Raw genomic sequence first — 7,233 nt, 5'->3', positions numbered from 1 at the left:
AAACCTATTACTAATGGCAAGGTTACAAGATGGCTTTTAGTTTTGCAAGAATTCAACATTACTGTGCTAGATAGACCTCGAAAACAAAACACAGTCGCTGATTTCTTGTTCAGGATTCAGAATATCAAAGAGGATTCTCTAGTTGAAGATAAGTTTCTTGATGAATATCTTTTTGCAGTAACTACTCAAACTCCTTGGTTTGCAGATGTTGCTAATTACTTGGCCACGGGGAAGTTACCTTCACATTTGTTTCCTAGAGAGAAAAGAAAAATTATTCAAGAAAGTGCAAGATATTCATAGATCACTAATGAATTGTATAAAACAGGGCTAGATCTTATGATCAGAAGGTGTGTCAGGGAAGATGAAATGCCTAAGATTCTCAAAGCATGTCATAATAAGCCGTGTGGTGAACACTTTTCTGCCAAGAAGACAACCTATAAAATCCTTTCTTTAGGATATTATTGGTAATCCATCTTCAAAGATGCTAAAGAATATGTCAGGAGTTGTGACAACTGCCGAAGGGTAGGAAAACCTCCTCCCTCAAATGAAATGCCATTAAAAACTCAGGTACTTATCAAACCCTTTGAAAAATGGGCTTTAAACTTTAGTAGACCAATTAATCCTACATATTAGCAGAAAAAGTATATATTGGTATGCACTGATTATGTCACCAAATGGATAGAAGCCAAAACATTACCTTTTGCTAATGAAAAATATATAGTTAATTTTCTTTTTAAGGACATCTTGACTCGTTTTGGTGTTCCAAGAGAAATTGTGACAAATCAGGGATCTCAATTCACATGCAACATGATGGAAAGGCTTGTGGAGGAATACAAGATCAAGCATAGGAAATCTACTCCCTCTCATCCACACGCAAATTGTCAAGTGGAGGCTAAAAATAAAGTGATTGAAGGAATCCTCACCAAGACTGTGCGTCTACATAGAAGAGATTGGGCAGGAAAGCTTCTTGTAGCCTTATGGGCCTATAGAACTACATGGAGGAACACAATGGGACATACACCCTATGAACTTTTTTATGGGAAACAAGTCTTGTTCCCTATAGAGTTCCAAATCAAAACTTTCAAGATGGCAGTCTCGCTGGGATTGGATTTATCAGAGGCTCAAAAGCATAGACTGGAGCAATTAAATGAACTTTATGAAATCAGGCAAGAGTCAGTTCAAAGGACTGGTATAGTCCAACAATAGAGGGCTAAATGGCATGATAAATACATCAAGGACAAGAGGTTTCAACAGCAAGATTAAGCACTGTTATTTGATTGAAAGTTTAAAGATTTTCAAGGGAAGTTTCAGACTCATTGGCTTGGGCCATATGAGATTGAAAAAGTCTTTAGTAATGGAGCAGTGAGGATCAGAACAATAAATGAAAGTCAAACTCCTCTTCTTGTGAATAGTCGTAGATTAAAAATATATAAAAAACCAATTTCAAAGGAGGAGTTCATCAAGATCTTCCAAAACAATTTTGAAATGAAGTTAGTGAAGAAGATCCTTCTTCTCCACCAACTTAGTCTTTATTTTTCATATATATATATATATATATATATTGTATAAGGTTGAAAACCAATCATTGATTAGCATGCTTATACAGAAAATACAAAGTGAAAGTCAGAAGTTTCTGACACCCTATATTTTCCATCTCCTTTTTGTAATAAGTGTTGACAAAAAGCCATAGTCACCCTATATTTTGTAAAATTCATTATCTCATCTCACTTCACTCTATTTTATTTTTATAGTTTCGCTTCATTCCATCACCATGTTTCACCAATAAATTTTTCCTTTTTCAATAATTCTTCCATCTCCATTTTCATTTATCATATTGTATTACATCTCATTTTATTTTCATTTACACATCCATTTCCATTTCATTCATTCATAAGTCATATTTTACTCTTTGTTTCACGTTCTGTAGCTGTTTCACATTCTACAACTGATTACGTTCTGTAGTTGATTTTGTTCTGCATCTAATCTGATTCTGTAGCAATAAATTGTTTATCAGTTCAGGCACAAGTGTCGAGTTCACAAAAAAATCATGTATGCAGGGAATTGAAGAAAAATCAACTTTGAAGACCAATCATGCCTAAAGTACATGAGGATCAAACATCAAAATATTAGCAAGAGGAAGGTAAAGGTTCCAAAGGTAAATGCAAAAATTTATTTCAAAAAGCAATTTGAAAACATAAGCTTGTATAATATGTATGATCACATGTCTCCTTAATTAACCATCATGTGATTTGACCGCCACGATGTCTCCGCCATATCTTCTGCCTTCAATGACAAATGGTCTAATGATTCCTTCATAACTAATCTCCACTTCAAACTCCATAACTTGTACTTAAATGGTCCTCCATAGCTACACCTGTTAATGGTCAAGATAACGATGTGACCTACCTATCTACGACTCTCTAAACCCTGACTGTTTATTTATTACATGCCAACTCTTAAGTTTTTCTCTCATATTCACATAGCCATTTCATATATACAGTCATTCTATTTCCATATCCACAGTCGTTCTGTTTCCATATACCCAGTCACTCCATTTCCATATACGCAGTCATTCCATTTCTTAGACGATGAGGTAGTTTTTAAGGGTAACCGAGAACAGAGGATATGGGGCTTATTGTCAGAACTGAACTCGTAGGATAAAATATATGGAGGGATATCCGTAGCTTAAGGGGATGTTACAGAAGGCCAAATGGTTATGTTTTATTGAAAAAATTGACGGCTACAAGAAGGAAATTGCTAAATCTTTTGCAAGATCATTTGATGGCACAGAAGTGGAGATAGGGGATATCAAATTTGCAGTCACAAAATCCTTCATAGCAGAAGCAACAGAGCTCCTGAGACTACGAGAAATATGGTCTAAAAACAAGGAATTTCGTGAAGAATCTTGGAAGGTGATCCTTAAAAACCCAGGTATGGATGTTACAGTATTTAGAAAGGGGATTCCAATTCCATCACTCAAGAACAAATGGAGTAACATGTTGTTAATATTGTAAAAATTCATTACATGTGAAGGAAGATTTGTGTCTATGTATGTCTACCATATATGTTTGTTAATTAATTTTCTAGAGAATGGAACCACCAATCTTCCGTTTTTCCTTCTGAATAGTCTGAGAAGAATGGCAACAAATGTCCAAAAGAAAATTGAATCAATAGAAACAACTCTATATCATCATGGATAAGTGAAGATTCTAGTTGAATTTCATTTTAGAAATATAGGGGATACATGGGAAGACTTCTTGGTAAGTAATTTCTTCCAGGATGCTCCATATTGATCTAAGGGAAGTCATGTCAAAAGAAGTAGAAGGAGAAATACCAACATTAAAAGCTCCTCACAAAAAGATGTTGTATAGATAACTCTTAAACCAGAGGATAGGAAGCAGACTAAACAGAAGAGAAAAATGAAAGAAAGGGTTGAATAAATCAATGAGGAAATTTATAAACCTTCATCACCAAAAGAAGATGAATAGCTACTCTCTGAAAAACTAACCAAGATCGATGAGCAAATCAAGAAAAATTAAGGAGGAAGGAAAGAGGAAAAAGGACACAAGAGAAGAAACCATAAGCTTCCAAAACTTGAGGAGAAGCTCTAGACTCCGAGGTAAGGTGAAGAGGGGGAATCAAAGAGGCCCAGTTTATAAACTTAGACGAAGAAACCCCAGTTCAGTCTCCTAATAGTATTCCATTTGAACACAGTCCACAAGACTCCCCTCAACAGAATTTTGAAGTCATCCCAAGTAGAGCTTCTCCTGGCATAGATCCAGTACAACAACAAATCTATGACTACATAGAGTCATTAGAGAAAAAGAATACCTCGATAGATCCAAGAACATTAGCTAATACAGAGCAACCCATCACCCCACAAGAACTCTAAATAGCTCTCTCAAACAAGAGATCTTTGAGCTAGAAATTCTGAACAGGCACATCCAAAAGGAAAATGAAACCTTGAGGGAACAAAACAAGATGGATAGAGCTATTCATGAAAGCACAATGTTACACTTGGGATTATGGTACAAGAAAAATAGGAAGCTGAAAAGGAAAAATAAGAAGTTGAGCAGAACACTTATTAACCTCAAATACAGACTTCTTATGAGGAAGCCAAGGGTGGCAGTCAGTTCAAAGAAAAGTAAGAAGAGGAAGTTGGATGTGCTGGCAGAAGTGTTAGAACAAATGCAATAGGAGGAAGAAGTTCACAATTTTGATTACATGAGGACATGCAATGGTTCTTCAATGGGGGTATGTTGAGCCTCAAAACTTCTCTTTCCCTAACAACTCTTCACATCCCTTTTGTTTGTTTTTCCATGAAGAAAATGCATTCTTATCATCAATGACTAGTATATATTACCTTAAGGAGGACATTTGGTGATTTACATGTTATGCTTTTATGTTTTGTTGTTTGAATAAGTTTTTTCATATTAGCTATGGAACACAACCTGTTCTGTAGCTAATCGGATGTTCTACAGCTACCTCCTTGCTTTGACAGGTTCCAGGTCTCAGAAGGAGAAACTAACTACATGGGCAGCTTGGAAATCATCATGACATGGACCGTGTCCTATTCACCTAGCCCAGGTCGACAAGGAAGATGGTACAAGACTACGGTCAATGGAGAAGTCAAACATAGAGACCGAATGTAACAGGACTCTGTTTCATGGATAACCAATGCATTTAACAGTAATGGGAAGCATTATCCGAAACAACTTCCTGAGCCTATGGAATCCAACAGCCATCTGTGCAACCAAATGCAACAGCCACCATCTTGTATTTATGTCTCCAGCAGCCGAGGAAGAAATTCTGTGTACCTATCTTCTACGTGTTTTTGGTTGTAGCTTATTTTTCTCCACAAACAATTGCATGATTTTCTTATAAATACCTGTGTAAAGAACCGAGAAGGTTACACAGTGATAGTAATAGTTTTTGTTGTGAAATCAAATTCTAAACTCTGTAATTTCTGGGAATTTTGTGTCCCTATTTTTATTATGAATACCACATGTTTTATGGATATATCAAAGAGATTCTTAGACATTGATTAAGCACACATAACCTGATCAGTTGCAGAGGGCCCCTGCATTGGCTGAGGTTTTATATCATTTTGCTTTGTCTTTTCTACTTAAACTGTAAATTCATCATTTCTTCCCACATTGTTCATAATGATTTTCGTACTAACCATGTTTATAATGCAGTTTTTATCATTTCTTTACTAATGTAGAGTAACTTCTTTTTGTTTAATTCCCTTCTAGTCTTTATCAGTAGTTAGAAGTTGAAATTTAGTAGTGTAATGTAGTTTGTTTCATTTACTATTTCACTAGTCTTTAAATTTTCAAATAGACTGATCAGTGCCATTACTGTTCTTGCCATTTTATTACTATTTTATTGACTCATGGTGTAGATGAATGTTTCTGAAAAGCCCTTCTATTTGATAACTCATCTCAAACTAAGTGGTTGAATACTTCATTCATACAATGAGTCTTTTCTGCATTCCTACATTTATCTTCTCTTAGAATAATGAAGTACAAAATTCCTCAAAATATCATCACAAGGATATTTTTCTCCCAAAATTGAGAAGCAGAGTATCTAAGTATTTCATTTCATTTTGTTTCTATAATAGATTAGACATTAGTTGCAATTTCACTTTCAGTTATTAGTCCATGATTTGGAAATAATGATAAAACAGGAATAAAAACTCTGTTTTTTTTCTTGCTTAAACTTTGCTTCCAAGTCTTCCTTAAAGCTCTTTTATTTCTCCTTTTTAGTTTCTTAGCAGTCTTTATAGAAGTTAGATTTAGGATTTTGACAGTTACATTGTAAATCATTAAGGACTAAAGGACCAAAAACCCCGAAAACAACATAAAACATAAAAACAACAAAGTAAGAAGGGTTATCTAGCACAAATAGTGAATGACACTTCATTAGTTTATGATACCCGAATTGATAATTTGTGTAGATCAATTTAGGACACTAAATTGACCAAACAATGTTGAAGTGTGGATTGGAGTAGTCTTTCATGGATATTTTTTTGCAGCTTATGTGGATATTTTGTGTTGAGGTTTTGTTTGTAGCTAGTGCTGCAAATTTGTTATTTCATTGTGCTCTGATGCTATCTTGCTGGAGTGCTAATGTTGAGGATTTCTCAGTTCTGGTTTGAAAATGTATGAAATGAGAACCACATAGAGGTGAGGAGTTGGAGGACTCTAGAAAAATCAATATAACTGAGAAGATTTCTCAATCCAATGGTGGTTGGATAGTTCGGTAGAAACTAGGTGAGGCTCCTTAGTCATGGTGGCTTCTAGTAGATTGTATTCTTTAGATTCGATTGATAATTTAGGAGTAATCAAGAAAGGATATTTGATCATGGTGGCCTTTAGCGGATGGTAGTTGTTGGGAGCAGGATCCCCCAAGGGCAGTTTTAGGGCTAAAAGCCCATGTTTTAGTAATATTATTGTAAAGACTCTACATTTTTTGGTCATGGAGCGTGAAGGTATTATGTGCCGTAAAGGGTAGTCTTCCCTTAGTTTTGTAAAGTAAATTCAGCTTTAAGAGATCTATCCTAGTGGCATCAATGGATTGAAAACACAAGGAAGAGAGTCATAGCTTTAGAGCAAGAAATCTAAGTATTGTGTTGTAGCGTAGGTAGAGGCTCTATAATAGCTTAGTGCATAGAGGCCTAGGGTAGAAGTCCGGAGTTGAGTCCGTGGACCCCTGCAGCTATGTGCGCAGGGTTAACATAGTCTGTAATACTTGGAAGATATTAATAAAAGGAGTTATTATGCAAATTTTGTGTATTTTTTCTATTAATGGGTTTGGATATGTTGTATATGAATTTCCTTTATTCTGCTTATATGATGCGTGTTGGGTTGTGTCATCTTTTTTGGACCCTATATTAGGTTGGGCAGACCTACCTATGGTTTTGTGCATGAATTTCGCACATGGTTTTGGACACGATGGTTTTCGGCCCATGGTATTGGATGCTTCCGCATGTATAAATATGTATTGTAACATTGAAAGGAACATAATGAAAAATCAAGCTGGTAGTCCCAGGTTTAGGATCCAGGGGAAAATCTTTGTGTATATGTGTTTTATGTGTTATGCTCTTACATTGTTTATTTTCTGTTTTTAGAATTTGTATGTAGGTAATTTATGTATGGGTTAAAACCTACATTTGGTATCGGAGTTGTTTTGGCTTCAAGGGCATGCCTTTGTTGATGAGGGGTTTTGCTT

The sequence above is a fragment of the Pinus tabuliformis genome, chromosome 1_1 (genome assembly GCF_031772625.1).
Source record: "Pinus tabuliformis cultivar Carrire ecotype Pingquan chromosome 1_1, CPIR1, whole genome shotgun sequence".
Classification (NCBI taxonomy): domain Eukaryota; kingdom Viridiplantae; phylum Streptophyta; class Pinopsida; order Pinales; family Pinaceae; genus Pinus; species Pinus tabuliformis.
Note: the sequence above shows the minus strand (reverse complement) of the source record.